Source organism: Thunnus maccoyii, chromosome 11, assembly GCF_910596095.1.
Source record: "Thunnus maccoyii chromosome 11, fThuMac1.1, whole genome shotgun sequence".
Taxonomy (NCBI): domain Eukaryota; kingdom Metazoa; phylum Chordata; class Actinopteri; order Scombriformes; family Scombridae; genus Thunnus; species Thunnus maccoyii.
This window is the reverse complement of record NC_056543.1, coordinates 27,479,469-27,500,898: the sequence shown is the minus strand read 5'-3', so window position 1 is coordinate 27,500,898 and position 21,430 is coordinate 27,479,469.

Here is a 21,430-nt window from a genome sequence, read left to right as displayed (position 1 = left end):
ATAAAGTTATGGACAAGTTTCTCTGCATCTGACAGGGTTAGAGAGGGATGGAGCTTAGAGGTGTTTTTAGGATGGCAGAAAGAGGTTTTGCATAGATGTCTTATCTGGTTATCAAAAGTCAGCTGAGGGTTAAACCTAACACCCAGATTAGTGACTTGGGAAAGGAGGATGTCCTGGTGTTATGATGCATGGGGGATGACTGAACCTGATGTGGAGGGCTGACAAGGAGATCTTCAGTTTTGCTGCTGTTTAACTGGAGGAAATTTGTGCTCATCTAATGCTTTATCTCCTCAAGACAGGTGCTTGATAATATTGTTTCCCTGCAGAAAGGAAATCATTGCACTATCCTGTCAAGTCCTACATTCACACAAGTCCTACATTCATCACCATATCTATGTCATTGAGCTAATGTTAACACAAGGCTTTTTTTTCCCACTGATCACTCTTTTTTCGCTTACTTTGGATTGGAATATTTTATAATAATATAATTATCTATATTCAGTTTGCAAATTTTCCACATTCCTGAATGCATGGGTTTCTTCCCAGTGTCAGCTGGGATAGACTCTAACCCCCAAGGACCCTCTAAAGGATAAGTAGTATAAGTAGTATAGCTAGTGGGTAATTTACTATTCCAATTAATTTCCAATTAAAATTCATATATCAAGTTTGCAACAAGTCTTCCAAATTAAATGTCCAAATTCATTGTTTGACCAAGCACTCCAGAACGACACATTGGAGCATTTCTAATCTGGTGCCTCTATCGGCAGTAATCAGCAGGACATCATTTGTCTGTGCGTTCCAAAACCATTCCAAAATGATGTAGCAACACTGTGTTTAAGGTCTGGTTAGGTTTAGGCACAAAAACCACTCGGTTAGGGTTAGGGAAAGATCATGGTTTGGGTTAATATGATCACTTTGTTAAAGTTAGAGAAACGTGATGTTGGTTAAAGTTACTGCTTCCTTAAAGTTAGGTGACCTTCGTCATCATGGCTACAATAATAATCACAGAGTTGAGGTTAGGGGACGATTGTAGTTAAGTTTTTTTTAAAAACTGTCCTGACTCGCGATTGAAATTGTGACACAGTAATGGGAATGGGAAATGAACAGCAGTCTCCAGTGGCAAAGTCCTCCGTTGGGTTAATGCCTCCCACAAACCCATAATGTGGGAATTTGTCAGCATATACTGTATATATACATACATCATCTCAACTGGGTGACTGACATCACAACCTATTGTGTTGTTTTTCTTGGGAGGACAGTCTCTAACTTTGTGACTGAAGCATCAACTGGTGCAAAACTAACTAGATCCCACACAGGATAGCTTTCTATACATGGCAGATTAGGTCTTCTCCTTTCTTATGGCCCACTAAATTTTCATCGGACCAGATTCAATGATTCATCGGCGCCCTAATTACTGGGCAGCATCGTTCAGTGCTTATAGCTAGGTGGATGACTGCTACTTGGATAGACCTTTCATACCTCTTCCTGGAACCTGGCTTCCATGCTGGCTGGCATGTTCGCAGTTTGGTGTGACTGGTGTATCTCCTCACGATCTGGTTTTCACAGCAATTGTAAGTATAGCCAGCTTGGGTCCTGGCTGCAGATCCAGAGTAATATTGCCCCGCTTCAAGTCCTTGCTTAATGCAGCTTAGTTTTTGTCGAGATAGTGATTGAGCTGCAGCTTTGTGGCCTCTATCCTCCCCCTGTTTGGGAGGGTATGTCTCCACTCTCTGATACTTGTAGGCCAGGCTGTGCACCATGGTGGGTGGCCCTTTTCAAATTCCCAGCCTCCACTCTCTGGCGCAATTACTGCTTTGTCTCTATGTTTCCACACCTCTACTTTGCAATCATTGGTTATATATTGATTGGTTTTACTTCTATTGTTTCTTTTGTTTTTTTGGTTTTGCACTGCAACTGGTTTGGCTAAACTGAAGTTGAACTGAAGCTGTCCATTTAGGAAACTAGGAATGCTAATGGTTTCACCGTGTTCTTTGCTTTCAGCAGCAAGCTAATGGGCCTGTAGGGTATTACATATCAATAGTATCAGTATTATATAGCAATATCTAACGTGCAGCTAATTTGTTGCAGTGCTAATTTGTATTTTAAGGTTTTGATCACCTGTCTGTCATTATAAAAAAAATAAAGGGAATGAAATATTGTTAATAAAATTGATGTACTATACTTTTGGAATCATGTCTCCAGTCAAGTGTTCTTGAGCCTGTGTGATATTTTATTCATCCCCAAAGTGGTTCAACTTTATAAGAATTTCCTTGGGGTAAGATTTCCCTAGGTGGCATTGTCGACACTACTACAAATTTTTCCTGCTCCTGCCACATATATAAAGTCAAGTGCTTGTGCTCCAGACTATTTCAATTAAAACTGAGTAAACATCAAGACCACAGGAACGTGAATCTTAATTGAGATTATTATAACATAACTTGGCCACAGTCTCATATCTAAGTGAATCTATATAAATACAGATCTTATATTTCTGCACAATAGAAAGAACCATTTGCTGTGAAACTTAACTTGATTATATGTGACTAACTTTGGAAACATTTCAAACTGTGCACAGTAAGAAGAGTCAGACAGCTTACAGCAGCTTACTGTTTAGCTCAGAGTTCAAATGAATGTTACCACATCAAGCCAGTGTTAACACCAGGCTAACCTTGCACATCTTTTGAGCCTGAAGGATTCAGGAATATATACAAAATTTAAGGAAGGTTGCAAGAACTGATCATTGAATGATTCAAATTTGAGTTTTTATTTGCAATATTTTACTCCTGCAATGGTTTAAAAAGACCAAAATTAAACCAACCCAAGCCCACATCATCACAAAGTAACACATGTTGAGTTTCTCCGGTGTGCCTGTTTGTTTCTTCATGGTATTTTTGGTAGTTTCTTCACCTCATATTTCATAATATAATGTCAATGTCTAAGGCAATCACTCATTTACAAAGAAGCTCAAAGGTATAAGTGATGTCAGAGATCTGAGATGTGGGGCGTTATTTTCGGTAACCAAAAATGTGCAGCGCCCAGTGCACCAAAGGCATGCTGATGCACTTTTAATATTTATGATGCCAAAGGGTTAGCGGTGGGATTAGGAGGAATCCATTATCATACATTATCTGTGGGTGTGTTAGTGGCTGGTGACAGTCCTGAGGAATGGCCTACTCTTTTCAACCCCCTTTAAAAGCAATCTGCTCCCCGACATGATGTGTACTGACAATTTGGTGATGGAGTAGAGAGTTGTAACCAGCTTTTCATATGAGACAAGTAGTATAATCTGTGATGTACCAAAGTTTAATTCACATTTCTGGACATACTGAAAATCTGGCAGTTGACAGTTGGGTCCAACATAAAGCATAGGGCAACATTTCTTCGACTAAAAAATTAAAACTAAAAAAGCAACATGACTTTCATTGCTATCGAACCAAATCACTGATTCTGAACAAAATATACCATGTGAAGACAGATGAAGCTTATTATGTCTGTAGTTCATAACAAGCCAAAACTGTCTCCTCACATGATCAAACCCCTGGCACTTTTTTATTTCAGTGACAAACTGGAACATGAACCAACACACCATCTGCTCTGCATTAAGGCACTGTATAGGCTGTCACGATTGACAAAACTGGTAACAGCAACACTCATCCCAAACTCCTGTCTGCATGGCTCTGGGTCGGTGGAGATGAAGAGTGATGGCCTGTCACCCGGGCTCTCAGCATACAACTGGGGGGAGGGGGACAGCTTTAGAGGGGAAGAAACACGCTCATCTCTGGTGTAGATGACGATGACAACATGACACATGCTTGATAATATAGCTCCCTCTGTCTAGGGAATAAACTGAGGGATGTTTATAATGACTTTATGCTGAAGGGCCTCTGAGGGTCCCATGCTGAACACACCATTTAGTTTGCATTCTTGCACTATAATTTACAGGCCTAAAGCTTTTTGAGTCTATTTATTTATCGCACAGAGAGGAATTGCCGGGAAAATGGGAGAAGGTGTCAGGGGATAACATCAATCAGGTTTGCAGGTGAATAAAGACACATGATTGTAAGTGTATACTGCAAGTCCCCAACAATTTGTTTTGTAACATCTTTATGCTGACAAAATGTTTTTAAAACATCTATAATGTTTAGTAAGAGAGAAGACAGTGAAGTCTGTAGAACTAAGAGAGTAATTATATCAGCAACAATGGGAATAGGTAAATATGTTAAAAATCTGTACCATAATTGGGTGACCATGAAACATATATTATTTTGAAAAATGTTGTTTTAGATCACAGTTCGTCAGTTTGTCCCTCCACAAGACCACATCACCAGTAATTCTGGTGTTCAGTGTTTGTTGGATGCAGCAAAACAGTCATCAACTCTGAAGTGACAAAGCCAATCAATAATTCATCACTCCAACTGTGCTTGACGTTTTCTTAAAATGCTTTCTATTATTAAACCCAGGTCTTGTTTTTTGCAGTTTTCCTCATCATTCTCATTGCTTGTGATTACTTTTCACTCATAAACTTCATTGTTGAGCTCTGGAGACACGTTGCAAACAAGTTCCAATTAAAACAAGTCATCTGAAACGCTTATCTGGAACTGAAGATGAAAGTAAACAGAAAGCTATTATCCAAACTGAGAATTGTAAAAGTCTGTTCTTTTTTCCACAGAGCTACCTCTGGTTCAACTTGGACTTGTTGGCCTCTTGGCCATGTTTAGACTGCAGGCAAAAATGGCCCAAATCTGATTTTTCTGCTCATATGTGACTCAGATCTGTTTTTTATAAGAGTGTGAACAGCACAAATCACATGGAATCTGATCTTTTCAAATCTGATTTTGGCCACTTTCATATGTGGTCCTCAATCAGTACAGGTCTGATTTTTTTGCAATGCAACGTCAGTCTGAACAGTCATGTTAGAATTAATGTGACTTTTATGTCACTTTATATCAACATTTGTCACAATTCTGCATTGGCAGGAGTCACTCGGTGAATACCAACATGGAAGGCAGCTGCAATGGAGGTAGTCAGTGGAGGGACAGTGAGGTGTTAGACCTCATAAGTGTTTGGGGTGACACTTCTGTATAACCAAAACTTGAGGGTCGTATCATCACCGCATCCACACACACCTCCAGAAGTAGCAGCCATTGCTCCACAAAAAGCCATAATTTTTCTCTCTTTCTCCTCATCCTTTTCCTCATCCTCATTATCATCTTCTCATGACTTTGCTGGCTTCCACTGCACATCTATCTAAATGAAACTGTAAACGCTGGCTTCAGTGGCCTCCATGTTTACTTCCGCATGACGGCATGCTGCATGTGATGTCTTTGTTATTGTTTTTTTGTGCATGTGAGTCCATTCAGGACAGTGACCAGCTCACACTGGAATCTTATATTGGCCGCATTTAAAAAATAATGTGAACAGGCAGACAAAAAAATCGGATCTGAGCAATAAATCCAAATTGAGCACTAAGGCTTGTAGTGTGAATGTAGCCGTAATGTTCTTAATGGGCCCGCAAACATTTTTCAGTACAGTTGATTACTGCAATGGACATTTTAGGGCAATTAGATCAATGATTTGGTTTAGATGCCAATATGGTATGAATGGGGGTTATTTGTCTGTCTAGTTGTCTACTGTTTACATTGCTTGCTCTACTATACAGTACAGTAACTGGCTCTGGTGTTGCCACATCCTCTGATTATGACACATAACTAATGAGGTTTAATTCAGAAAAAATAAATACAGAAGGGGGAAATGTAATACAGGTCAGAATTAGCTGAAGTTCCACTTGAAGGTGAAGTGTTGAAAGTTACATTACAAACTGACAGAACATTAACAGAGACCACAATGCAATTATTTGCCCCTGTTCAGACATGAGAGGTCAATCCAGGTTCCATTAATGTTCAACATCAAGAGTGAGGAACTGACTCACCGTTTGCAGCAGTTCTCTACAGTTTCAAACCTTGTTGTGAGAAATGGCATATGCACACCTGTCTGCGTATGAATAATGGCAAAACATGTAATTACATCACGGCGGTGCCTTGGGATATATCCTGCACTTGTGTTTAAATTAATTCCTGTGATGCCCTCTGCTTGACATTTCTATGATGAGGCTGGAACCCCATCAAGCTCTTGCTGCTGAGAAAAATCCTGTGGGGCAGAACAAGCCCAAAGCTGCATTTTTTCCCCCCACTGGCTCATACCTGCTTTTTCCTTTACCGTACCTGTTTCAGTGCAACCCACCCAAGGTGTCCTTCTCCCTGTTTACAGGGACTGGAGGCCTCGGGTGATTAATCACTGCTTTGACACAATAGTTCACTCGTTAAAACAACAGCAGCTCCCAGCTCTTTCACCTCCACCAAGGTTAATTAGCATCAGTGTCTCACTCTTAATTACATTACCAGTTCCCACAGAGCAGATAAGAAAAATCATAAAGATCTCTGAGCCACTGGCTTTTTACTAATTTACAAATGGAGATTGGCTCAAGAAAACACTGAGTCCCTCAGGGGACTGTGGTTGAAATACTTTGTGGGTATAATTCAGTGAGGTACTACGTATGCCCAAGAGTGATTGCTTTAGAACCTTTTGTGCATAAATTTAATACAATCTCACCTCTTTCTGCAATTCATTGATTTACTATAGGCTTTTTAGCTACGCTAGTGGTGTAGCTCCAAGGATGGCAATGTTGTTCTGTTGGTTGGTCCGTCCATCACTTTGGTCTAGACTGATATACAGTATCTCAGCAACTGTTAGATGGATTGCCATAAAATTGCCCAGAGGATAAATCCTAATGATGATTGACAATCCTCTGACTTCTTTTAGCACCATGTGCAAATCAAAATTTTCACTTTTCCAGTGAAATATTTCTACTAGATGGATTGGTACAAATTTTGAACAGACATTCATGTTGTCCAGAAGATTAATCTTACTGACTTTGGTGATCCCCTGACTTTTTGTCCAGCACCAGCAGGTTGACATTTGTGGCCCAGAGTGTATGGATTATTCATTATTCATCTTGTGCCATCATCAGGTCAAAATTTCAATTTGTCCTATAATTTGGACATAATATCTATCTAACAGTGGTGTGGCTGTGTAGTCTTTTATTCTTGACTCTAATAATAAGCCTTGATGCTATTAGTAGTGCCTGTGTAGGCTAGCCTCTGTCTCAACCCATTCTCATTCCCAGGTCGTGAAATACTGACACTTTGTCACACCCCTCTGCATCTCATGCAGATGCCCAAGGTACCATTTGGCATCTGTATAGTGACACACTGGGCTTTCAACTACCTCCAATGCAAATCCACCCCGCGGCAATGGTGGCTGAGGATCATGGGTAATGTAGCCTTCTGCTATCCAAAACCAACAGAAAAAACTTGATTTCTCACAATCAAAGGAGAAATAGTTAAAACTGACGGCCAGAACATTAACCTATTGTATTTTTGAATCATCTGTAGTTTTTGTGTCACGGAAATCATTAAAAGAAAACCTTAACATGGGAATAGACAATGAGGAAAATACTTTCGGACGGCAGGTCCTTGCTCTCTAATGGGACTGAAGCACACACCGTCTTATAGCACTACAGTCGGTTTAACATCGGAATCAACAGAAGGCTGGAGCAGTTGCTCTGAGCGTCTGATATTGCCGCAGGTTTACACTGGACTTAATTTAAAGCCTAGTGTGTTGCTATATGTACCCTTTGGCATCTGCATGAGACTCAGAAGGATGTGACAAAGTGACGGTATTTGATGACCTGGGAATGAGAACAGGTTGTCTACGTATAACCCCCCACCCCCCCTTTGTGTCATTAAATAGGACTGAACTAAGCATAACTGACCTAATTTGCTATTTGTTGACCCCAATTTAACTTACAGGACCTTGCTTTTTCTAATCATTTTCTCTAGTTTTCCTAATTTTATATTTTGAATAATTTGCCACATTGTTAATTCAATTTGCAATTTGAAACAATCTCGAAATATAGCAAATAAGTTTTGAGGGCTCGGCTGAGGTTGAAAAGTTGGTGCATCAATTAAAGCAAAATGTGACAAAGTACAATGGAAGTAAACTAAGTCAAATGAAGCATGTGACTTACATGTCACTGAAGCCTCTGCTCCAGTAAACAGACAAAAAGTAGCAGCATATGAAAACATCAGATGTGTGTGGAGCCAGGAGGAAACTGTAATGCTCCTCAAATTAATACATGAAACAAATATAAACACCATATTTTCATTGTGTTTCCATCATGTTATCTATATTGATTTTCACTGTTTGACATTTGTCTGTTGCTCTTGTAATTACATCATCTTGTGAAGTGGGTTAATGGTCCCCAACTGGAAAATTGATCTTGATGACCCAACTCCAAATATTTCTCATTACAGAATTAATTTAATTAGATTTTTTTTTAGCTGATTTTGTGGAAATTTGGTTAAAATTTGCAATTTCTTTGGATGTAAACCTAGTAACTGCTTAATCCCTGAAAATTGCAACATGCAAAATACTAGATCACATTTTAAATTCTACTTTCATTTTATTTATATCTCTACTGAGGTATTTCACTGCAGATGGTCATTGTATAGATCACTGTGTTGCCACATAAAATAGCAAACTATTTCACACAGAAAACATGATGATTAGTGGATCATCAGTGTGTCTAGAAAAGTGAATTCAATCTAAAAAGACATCATATGCACTTTGCAGTACAATTGAGCCTTTGTATTCACATTTGAAACGATTGTCACAGCCTCCATACCCCCCACCCCCCCACCCAATAATGTATTCTTTTTGATCCCATCGTAAATCCAAGTGCACCCCGATGCACTGAGCACAAAAATAGATCCCTATGTCTCTTTGCATTTGAAATCTGAAGTTGGGCAGTTCATCATCTATAGTATGCTATTTTCATCTTTATCAAGTGTAAACAAAGTCATCTGGCACTGAGCACAGCTCATGACCAACATGTTTTTTTCTCCAAATCACTAGAAAATGATAAATGGTGAAATGCAGAATGTTTTTGACTTGTAGATTATTAACCTATTCTCACAGTGGTTTAGGGATTCTTCAATTCCATAATGTTGTTAGGAGTGTGACAGGGAAGGAGAGACAGCAATAGAGGGCTAATGTGTGTGTGTCTGAGACAGAGCAGGAAGGTGAGGGGCTATGTAAAAATATCTATGTCTAATATCTATGTAAAAATATCTATCCTGGAAAGTCACTGATATTTTTATTATAAAAATATAATAATTTATTAATAATTAATAATTTATTTATAATAATTTAATAATAATATTTATTATTATTTAATAGATAATAATAAATAGACTGTAGCAGGATGAAACGCTATTCTCTGTTCTTGTAGGCCAAGTGTGTTCAAGACGTTAAAGCAATCAGTGAAATTTCTTTCTCTCCCTAATTCAAAAGTTGATTTTAATATCCCCATCCCAGCCATATGAATGCACTTCTTTCTGTTTAGCTAAATGTTGCTTAGCAATGCAAGCAGCAGGAATTCTGAGTTACAGAGCCTCATGACATTTAACAGAGAAGAGATTAAAAATATAGATTAAAAATGGATTGGCCTCAAAGTTTCCCCCAAGTTCTGTGAATGCTAAAGGGTAATCAACACAGGAAGCTTAAAGAGTAGTGAAAGCTGCTAGAATCCTCCCTCCCAGCACATTTACTCATGCAACAGAGGAGTGTGGGGGAATATGTCTGTATGAGAAGCTACATCTATGCCTCTTTGACAGAGTTGCTTTGTAAGTACCTGTGTTGTAGTTGGGCTAGCGGCTCTACTACAGAAGAGTCTCAGAGTGTGTGTGTGTGTGTGTGTGTGTGTGTGTGTGTGTGTGTGTGTGTGTGTGTGTGTATGTGTGTGTGTGTCTTTGGGAAGCAGTCTTTTTTGCATAAACGTAACCAAACCTTAAAATAGAAACTGTTGTTCCACCATAAAACTTATTCATTTCTAAACAGTGATTTGTATCTTTAAAAAAATGCTTCTGTCTTTTTATAGAGTGCATGGACCAACAACTTACTGTGTTGTTTTATTTGGAGGACTTGTTGCACACAAATTATACCTCAGAGAATATCCAGTATACAGTGCTGTCAAAAATTACACAAAGGAATGAAAAAAATAATGTTGACGGCATGTACATTGTGTTCTACAATGCACCCATGTACCCACAATGTAACAATAATTTTTTTACAGTAAGTAAAATAATTACAATAAATAGCTTTTGCTCATGGTAACTCACCTTTTCTTTTTCTGATTTCTTTTTTATGTTATGTCCAACAGGCTAATGTTTTCACTGTTTCAGAATTGCTTCTAGTGACGTCAAAGGCCAACTGCTGTCTTTAACTTTATTGGAAGTATTTTTAACTTGCTGCATAACTGTGCATCTACACTCATAGGGCAGAACAGTAATCAGAAATGTAATATAGAGACTGAAAGATGCTAGTTCAGGGAAAGGTGAATTTGACCAAACAGTCATGGATCATGCTGATGCCTAGGGAAGGAGAGAATTGTTTTCTTGAAAATAGCCTGTCTCAAGCAACAGGATCCATAGCCTTGCCTAAAATGATCTGACTCAGAAACAAATTCTGATCATTTTTATTTTGTATTTTTGTATTTCATTTCATGTTTTGTTTTATGTTGTAATTTAGCATTCATCCATTCAAAAAAGTTTAGATGTAAAACTGTACATTTTCATGTTTGATTTGTTTAGGTTGTGGAGATTAAGCAAATATTTGAGAATGTCTCTGTTGATTTTCTGCCCTTGAACCCCAACTGTACATGAATGGCTGTTGTTAAGGGCAAACAGCATTGCACTGCATGGTTAAACCCAGAAGACGTACACATTACCATATTAATTTGAATCCAATTCAAATCCCAGAATACATTAAAGCCACCTGCTATTTTGCTTAAGAGTTCAAACAGGGATGCTGTGTGTGTGTGTTTAATTTTCTGCCACGATCTCAAAGTGCTATGTTATGGCTTATGTTATTTTAAGTTACTCTGAACCTTCAGCATTATCAGTGTTTTCTCTCTATGCAAGTCTACTAACCATTTATATTCAATCTATCCATGATTATTTTTTGATGATATTAAATTGACTAATTCCAAATTAGTTGCTGTCATATTTTTCAAATGTCATTTTCTCAAAGCTTTGTGCATCACAAACAAAATTGATTTCACGTCTATTCCATAGGTGATGGTGGCAGAAATATGGATATCTCAAAAAACCTGACATGCACAGCTGGATACCACTAGGGCTACAAGAGAAAATATGTTTATTAGGTGATGTTTAAAGTTTAGTGACCCTTTACTGTAGACAGGAGACCAAAGACCTCCAGCAACCAGATTAACACACGTCCAGTACGTGACTCTTCTGTTGCTAAATTGAATTAGTAATTGCAACTCTCATTTTGACAGAGGTAGTACATGACAGCACTGAGCTCCTCATAACCTCTCAAACTTCCCTCAGTGGATTAAGTGGTATGGCAGATGAAACAGAAGATGACAACTTTCTTTCTTTAATTGGCCCAGGGAGAAATCACCACTCATTCATCCTTGTGTTAAACATCAATGAATTCCCTTTAGTGAAGAGCAGTTTAGCATGACACAGGGTTTTTAAATTCTTAAATATGACCCTCCCATCCTAACTCTAAGTTGACTCTGTCATTGTGTCTGATCTTTACTCTAACTTTACTAGCTGTGATGAGATGTTTTACAATTTACAATTTCATTTAGCAGACGCTTTTATCCAAAGCGGCGTACATCTTAGAGTTGTGCACTCAAGTATTTTTGATAGAAGGTGCAGGAGTGAAATCGGTCTATAGTTTTCAACCTGGGCTGGGTTGAGTGTAGTTTTTTAAGAAGCAGTGTGACCCGAGTTTGCTTAAATGCAGTGGGGACCTGTTGTAAGCGAGGAGTTGATGATGTGTGTGACTGCGGCATTAAGTGTGGGGGAAATGGTCTGTAGAAGGTTGGATATTACTAGGTCCAGTGGACAAGTAGTGGGATGAGAGTCCAGCAGAAGTTCCGTGGTCAGAGGGGAGAATGAGGAGAGTGCAGCCCTGTTAGCTGGCAGCTGCTGGCAGACGTTACAGTCATTTATATGAAGCACAGGAAACTCAAAATCGTTCATTTGTAACAACCATTTGGATGTTGCTGACAGCTTTTCATCTTTTTATTTTCTGGTTCAGACAGAAAAACGTCCTAATATGAAATACACACTGATGTGTGATGAACTAGCTGATTAGGTAGTTAAGAGCTGAGAGAAAATGACTTGCCAAATTCTGTTTGGTGTTTAACACTGCAAGGAGTGTTACCTGTAGATTGTTTAGTGTAAGGAAAAGGTGTATGTGTGCAGCGTGACTTTCCGCCAGAACTGGATACAACAAAAAAGACAACAATAACATATTGTAATCATCTAAATGTATGCTTTAGCTAATATACTCACACACAGCCAGGGTGGCGCTGTGTTTTGTTTAACCAGCACAACATATTTGCGAGGTCCTTGCCAAGTCAACTATATGTAAAACTTACCGCCATCTGGTGCTCATAGTTCTTTGTCTTGCTAGTCATATTTTAGTAGACGGTTGTGATTGTTGTTCTTGCTGTAATGTTATTTGAAGCCATTCTCTGACAATAAAGTACTCCAATTGTCATCATTATGTTGTTATTCCACTGGGATTACAGATCTGGCTGTAATATAATTATAACTGAAATTCAAACACTAATAATTTTTAGAAGATTTTCCATTTGTTTTGGTAACTTTAATTATTGATTAAAGTTCCAAAATGTATGAGGAATCATTTATGAGACTGATTTTATGAGACTGATCTGAATATTCTGGTTGCACCTATAAATAGCAACCTCAGCCATGTGATTTTTAATTATATATATATATATATATATATATACACATATATATATAGTCTATATAGTCTAATTGCACAGCCCTGCAATCCTAGTGTTGGAGAAGTGACTGTTATTTGATGTTTTGTGTAACTAAAAATGCTTTGTACATTATGTAGATCTATATATTGTCATCAGGAAGAAAATGCAATTGTAAACCAATTTTAGGGGGCTGAGTATAAAAGTTTGACTTTCAAAAGGAAAGAGAGGAAGTGAGAGAAAGTTAAGAAGGGTTTATTGTTGAGTCACATATCTTCATCATGGATTAATTATATTCATACTTTTGATATAATTCATGTTTGATGAAGTGGAGACACACCGCCGTCTCACGAGAATACACAAAGTTCACCACGAGAGTTGAGAGCTGAGGATGTACATGCTGCTCTACCTGGACCAAGAGGAAAGAAACGAGGCAGACGCTGTTGGGTAAGTTTACTTTTATGTTGGCATATATATTCTATAACTCTCATGATGATGAAGAGTTCAGTGATTTAGAGCCTCTGTTTTCCTCACAGAGTTCCGATGAGGAACTCTGTGAATTCCGACGTTCCAGCTACATCCTTGAGTTAGCATTAGCATCGGTGCTTTGATGGAAACTGAAGAAAAGTGCATCAGATGGAATTAAAAGAGTTAGGAATTTAAATTGTCAGATCATCTACAAGAAGCTGTACTTTTGATGATCATCCTTTTCTGTTTTGTTTATTCACATAAAATACTGTTGCATATCAATATTGACTTGGTGTGTTTCCGTAAATATGATTGCATGTCTTGTATTAACTAAGATGCTTCATGTGTTTGCTGTGTGTTTTCTTATATATCATTTATTATCAGGATTATCTTTAAAGTGACACATTAAGATGTATAACAGACGTCCAGGTCAGACAGGACGTTGGTTAGACCATATCAGAATGTAAAGCATATTAAGTTGTTAATCTGGACATATAGGATGTATAAAGCTACAGAATGCACACTGTGTATATGAACTTTAGCAGAATAGCTGAATAGACCTGTTGATGATGGTAACAGCATATTTTTATGGACCAGCCGAAGAAGGTGTAGGTATATCTCAAGTAGCAGATATGTGATTTTCAGTAAATTGTAATGTGTCGCAAATTACCCTCTAAGAAAGTGTAATAATGGTCTAATAGTGAGGAGTAGAAATGCAATGTCCCGGCAGCTTCCATAGCCTAATGTTATTGGGGTCGGACAGTGACATGAGTGTTGAGAAAGCATTATTCCATGTATTACCATCTACAAACTCCATGGGACTCCGGAGAACATCCAGGCTACGAGGGACGTATTAAGTAGAGACCAGATGTAACTCAATGTTGTTTGACTTTAGTTTACGGTACAGTTTCATTCTAATGAGCAACAAATGACCCTGTAAGAAAGTGAAACAATGTTAAATAAAGGCCAAATAAATGTATTGTCCTCTGAGCTCTCAGTGTTTTGTCTGACTTATAAAGTCGTCTAATTACAGCCTGTGTTGTCTAATTAAGCTATCATAGGCCCATGTTGGTAGCATTAAATGTGGTCTCTAATTACAGCATAATTTTGTAGTAAGGGTAGAATAGTGTCTAACTGTAGCATATTTTGGATCTGATATGGCATTGTTTTTGATTTATAATTAGACTATGATCTTGTAAAATGGTGTCTAATAGTGTATTAGGATATATATATAAATAATAACTGAATAATAGTGTAAGTATAGTATATTTTCTTTCTAATATGGCATTATATGTGGTTTCAAATTACAGTATAATTTAGGTCTATGGTGTCCAATTGGGGTATAACTGTGTTTACTGTCTAATAAAGAACATTAATTTTAATTTTAGTCTAATTTGATACAAAGTATGGTTTATTACGTCTTATTAGTGTACTGTGAAAGTACGACCAATTTTTTTTATGAACATCAACACTACTATTAACACATTGAAAAAAAAAGAATAAATAAGCATTTATCAAACTAAAGGCAGACAGATGGAGGAACTGCATATCGTTTCCCAGTAATACCACATCCAATAATGGCAGAGGGCCAGACACACAGACTGGGATTTAATGCTCAGGAGGAAATTCTGGGCTCCTGGTGTGAAGTTCTGCCTCATCTATTCCGTGATGAATTCATCACCCTTTTCCTGGCTTGTGCTGTCATCTGAATCCATAAAAAGACAACATTAGCATAAATGTGTGTAGGAACTTTAAAGAGCACTGACAGAACAGTGCTCCTTCCTTCCGTAAAAAATACGTTTCTCCACAGTGGTCTTCAACAATCTAAAGTATCCACCAAATCTCCATCAAACATTATTGGGAGAATGGACACAGTAAATTAGCTATTAATAACTCCTTTTCATGCTGAATCCAACTTGATGGAAAGACATCTATTGGTTTTATCAAAAGGGAGTATTGTTAACAATGGTGCTGGGTTTCTCTTTGGTTTTTTTTTTTTTTTTTAAGTATCTATGATGAGACCTCTCACTGCTTCTCTTTAAAGCTGCATTTCCCAACCATTAAGTTACTCTCAGTTGGAAAAGCCTTTTCCAAACCCACAGTGGAGCTCAGTGAAGATATGAAGGACAACTGTTTTATGTCTTTTATTTTCAGCTTTCAGGCTGTTGATGCCCAGTCAGTGCAGCTTGTTTACTATACGATGGTGTGAAACATGTGGCAGTCTAATTACAATTTGTCCAATTACTTAGAGTCCAAGCACACTCATATCCCCCTGTTTTCTAGAGGCAAGAGGCTTTAGAAGTTCTGTAAGAACCTGGTGCTGCCTCCTGAGCTACAGCAGGACAGATCAGGTTGTCTTCATGAGGCAGAGAGGCTGAGGGCAGCATCCCTTTGTTATCTCTGAGGATGAGGACAGTGTCCTCGAGGAGGATGAGGATGTTATCTCTGTCACCTGACACACTAGAACTAGCTGTGATACATCACCCTGCTTTATCATCATGCTTTTCAAACCGTGGGGGAATCTGGCCCATTGCAGCTGTGAACAAAACATAATTGTTTTCACAACAAAACAAAATCAGATAGTAGAGGCCGCCAGTTAGTGATTCATTACAAAAACATGGAAGCTTATCACATAAAACAACAAAAAATGCAAGCTTATCATTGACAACAAAGAAAATTGGAAAAGAGAAAATATATCAGTGTTTACATGTATTCAGTGACCTGATTTTGATCTGAACATCTATCAGATTGCAGAATACGTGGTCTTTTTTTCCATGTAGCACATGGATGAAGCAGTGTGTGAGAGCAACAGTGTGGAGCGGGCGTATGTTTAAAAAAAAACAAACAAAAAAAAACACAATTTCTGTCCAGGAGCCATTGCCGTGGAGGTTACAGTGTGTCCCTGAAATGATGGGTCATTAACAGCTGCTTTTTTTTGATGCCGGCTGATAGCAGCATCCACCCTCACAGCCAGGAAAACAACAGTGTCCTTCACCGTAGAACAGCGAGTACTACTACACTAGGAAATGAATAATAGGCTCTCATAAAGTTAATAGGGGCACCACCTCCATTGATAAATTAATTAATAATTATTAATCAATTAGGAGGAAAATTATTAAATTAAATGAATTATGAACTTTGAATACAGGGACCCCCATCTTCTGATATAAAGGAAAACACAGATACAATGACGTGGCTATAAATCAATATATAACTACTAGGTGATAGGGATGAATGAGAAACACTAAACACATACATATATATAAACACAACTGAAATGAATGAATGAATTAGAGGATGCATGATTGAATGAATGTAAATTAAATTAATAAATTTTGCCGACAGAATCAATGATGTTATCAAAAATGAGTCAAAAACGCAGTGAGTGGCCAAGACTCTAACTACAATTACTAAAAATGTAATTTTTGAATAGCTCTTGCATTAATTCTGAGACAGAAGCATGATAGATAGTTTCCCCACTGTTTCTGTGGCGATGAGGGCATCATGATGAGCGAACATCCTGGAGAACTCCGAGCAAGGTGAAGCAGACACGGTTATCCAGTCTCTGAATTCAGTCTCAGAATAGCTGAGGCTGCGTAGCAGGGATGTGTCCCTGTCTTGGTGCATTCAGTGGCAGGCTGCAGAGTTGGAGCTAAGCTCTAACTACCAAAAGGGTCCTTGGGAAAAAAAAAAGTTTAACAATACGATAAAAATAGGGGATTACAAAAATAATAGATTATTCAAATGGCAATCAGCATGGCTTGGCTTGTGGCTTAGGCATCTTTGCAGTAACTCTTCTTAGTTGATAAGGCTGAGAGAAAACAGAAGCAACAGCCGCCTGACAAAGAGTTGTAAAAGTTTTTATAGTCTAGGAGGTGTGTTTTGGAAGAAATATGATCCTTGCTGCTCTTTGGGGGGCATGTCTTAGGTTACTAATTAATTCCTTTGTGTGAGGAGAAAACTGAACTTCAAATAAAAGGGAAATAATTTTATTTATATAGTATATTTGAAGACTATACAGGCTTGAAAGTTGAATACTCATTCATTTTCTGTCATCAATGCCATCAAGGCATCATGAAATGTGAGAAAACACTTAGAAATTGTAATATTGATTAACCAAATAAAATCAATAAACCTTCATTTTCTAATCTGTAATTAAATCTATTAAGAAAGCATTGTCCCAGCAATCAAACCACAGCTAAATAATACTTACACATAAAACACATATCAAATAAATCAAATGTAATAATGGAATTATTCCCAGTTTCAGGTGTATTCCTACAAACATGATTTTGTGACATCACAACTGATTTGCAGCCAATCATGGTCCAGTATGCAACATACACAAGTGTGATGTGATGTGAAAACTTGAAGCCTCGAGTGCACATACTGTACACTGAGAATGGAAGCAGGAGACCTCTTGTGTCCAGCAGTTAAACTGTTGAGATTAAAAATATTTGCATTTTTCAATATAGGACATGAAGTAAGTGTAATTTTAAGTTGTTTTTTTTCATGAAAACAACACATCGGACACCAAGTGTTGTTTTATGCAGTATATGTCAAAACATATACATACATACAAAACATACATCTGGAGGGGATCTTCAACTGTGAAAGGAAATCATACGTGACTGAAATTATTGAATGATGAGTGGCGTCTCGATAGCTGAACATTAAGGTGCATGCCACAAATCCCAAAGTTCAAAATTCTCATCTTGGGACCTTTGTTGCACATCATACCCTTATCTCTCCCCTCATTTCCTATCTGCCTCTCTACTAGCTGAGAGGCAGATAGGGCAGATAGGAGGCAGATAGCGGCATCCAGTGGTGTTGCTCTACTGGCGACCCGGGCTCTCACTGCTGTGACCCAGATTTGTTTGTTGGGCTTCTTATGTATTTTAACCTTACATGTCTTTATTCATTTTAACCTCTTTGTATCCAAATGTTTTTAAACTAATTGTCCAGAGGTGTGTCAGTGTTTTTTTGTGTTCAGCCAGATAAGGCAATAAGGCTCTACTGGTGGCTTGTTTGGAAATTCTTCTCCTGGCACTGCTCTCATCGTACTTGGTTATGCCATGCCAAGCACTCGAGACAACTCCAGTAACCAGTGGAGGTTTATCGCACACATACACAATAGACACCCTCTTGTTGCTCCGATATGCTGTTGGTTGCTGCTCCTGTAAGCCTGCCGGATACCATCAGAGTTCAACTGATCCAGAGCAGACACCAGCAAAGAAGAGGTCAGAGAGGGGGGATCAGACAGCAAGTCCGATGGCACGGTGACAGGCCGCCCCTGCCAGAACTGATATTGAGTAATATCGAATCACTGCAAAATAAAATCAAGGAGTGATGCAATAAAGCCAGGATCTTTTACGAGTACCGGAAAGCGGGCATTATGGTTTGTGTACCCCCAGACACCCCCTTCTCCCCCTGCCTCCTTCTTTCTCTCTCAACCCAACCAGTCAAGGCAGATGGCCGCCCACTTAGTTGTTGGTTCTGCTTGAGGTTTCTTCCCATTAAAGGGGATTTTTTCCTTACCGCTGTCACCAAGTGCTTGCTCATGAGGGAATTGTTGGGTCTATGTAAATTAAAGAGTAGTCTAGTCCTGCTCTATATGAAAAGTGCCCTGAGATTATTTTGTTATGATTTGGTGCTATATAAATAAAATTAAATTGAATTGAATTTAAATGGTGATCACAAAGACCTGGCCTCACTTGGACATTGTCAGCTCTCTAGTTTAGGTGGCTGGTTTTTCCCTAAATCGGGCAGACAGAACGGCAGCTTTGGGAAAAGGCCGAGGAGGTGGCATCTGTGTGCATTTGAATGATGAGTGGTGCTGACAGTCAACAGTAAGAGCAATGGTATGTAACCCTACCATTGAACTATCTTTAAGACCGTTTCACCTGCCCAGAGAATTTGGGAATATAGTCCTCTGTGTAGCCTATGTGCCTCTCAGTACGAATACTACAAGAGCTGCTGGCTACATAACTGACTATATACATGATCAATTGCAACGCACACCAGGAGCCCCGGTTTTTATACTTGGAGATTTTAACCCATGCAAGCTAGAATTGGCACTACCTGGCAATGAACAGTATGTGAAATGTTTTACATGGAACAACAAAACTTTGGAGAAGTATTATGGGAATGTACAAAATGCCTTTACTGCTAGAATGAGGCCCCTTGATGATTAAAACATTAGCTGTGTGGTCAAATGACAATGTGGAACCTTTTAAAGGTTGTTTTCTCTGCACTGACTGGAATGTTTTCCATAGCCAGGACATAGACATAGTCACTGAGGCAATAACAGACTATATACATTTTTGCACTAATAATGTTGTCGCCAAAAATGAAATCATTATTTATCCAAATAACAAACCTTACATTAAAAAACAGATAAAAGACTGCATTTACAGGAAAAAAATAGCAAAACTCAAGACCGTCTGAACCAGCAGCTGACAGTAGCCAGGAAATGACAGAAGGTTATTCTAGTGGAAAACTTTAACAGTTCTAATTTGAAAAGACTATGGGACTCCATGAGGACTATCACAAACCTGAAACCAGCTCAGAAGTTCTTAGTCACGTCAGATGATTTGTTAATGGCCAATGATTTAAATATTTTTTATCTGAGATTTGAAACTCATGATTTTACAGCAGAGTGTATTAAGGAGTTGGACTCTTTATCCTCCACTGGGTGGGCTGAGTACAGACCGCAGACCTATCCACAATATGTCCAGTATCTTTTTAAACATGTCTCCAGCATGGTGCCCTGTTTTTCAACAGACCTTAGATTTTCAAAAGGTTCCTGCTCTTTGGACAAGCTCTGTAATTATTTATGTCCCGAGGAAAGCCCATCCAACTGAAAACAATGATTTTAGACCAGTTGCTCTTATATCAGTTGTGATGAAATGCCTTGAGAAGTGTATGGCATCTATGTTGAAAGCAGACGTGAACAGCAAATTGGACCCATTACAATTCACTTACAGACAGGAACGGAGTGGGAACAACGGTATTATTAAAAAAAAAAACAGATGATTTTTGATCTCAAAGAAGTTGGTGATCACAGTCCAGTGCTCATATATAACCAGTTAATTACACAAGTTCAGTCCTATAAGCATCTTGGTGTCCAAATTGATAGCACTTAAACCTAGAATACTCATGTTGACTGGGTATGTTTGCAAGATTTTGTGCATTGCAGTCACAAAATCTTACTTCTCCAACAAGTCCTTCAAATTAGAAACAAAAAAACATCATTGATTCATGCAATCCAGAACAAAACAGAAGCATTTTCTGATCTGACGCCCCTATCGGCAGGATGACATAATTTATATGGTCATGGTTAAGGTCTGATCAGGTTTAGGCACAAAAACAACTTGATTAGGTTTAGGAAAACATCTTGGTTTGGTTTCAAATCGGTACTTCCTTATGATTAGGAGCCCTTCATCATCACGCTTACCATAATAACAACATGGTTAAGATTAGGGGACGATCGGTGTCATTGCAAAAAAAAAAAAAACAGTATGGAATCATGGTTGGAAATGGGAAAGCCATGGCTGGAAACTAACCGTGATCTCCCGTGGTGAAGCCTGATGTTTTGTTGACCCTCCATCCACCCCAAACTCATCGCTATGCAGGGGTTAAAGTGGGATTTGGCAGGTGGGGGAACCCTAAGATCCGGTGTAGCTGTGCAGTTGGGAAAAATGACTCACCTCAAAATAGCTCCCAAATTGATTTGACCTGTGAGCTCTGGTTGTGACGTTATTATATTGTTCATTTCAGAGAATCCTTTTTCATAGTCAGCACTGCTAACAGACAAAAGATAACACAGACAAGCAAAATAACATTGCACTATGAAATAAACACAAGTGCATATTTACTAGACAAGCAGCATCAGGTCCTATGACCCAGATCTCCTGATGATGTCAAAGAGTTATAGACGTATCCATTCGCTGGGATCACAGACAACCTCTCAGTTAAGATCAGGCTGGGTCTCTGGTGATTGTAAAGAAAATATGCACAACCCAAGGAGATTACTAGCACTCATCAGTACAGATCAGCTGCTGAACTGAAACTATGTAC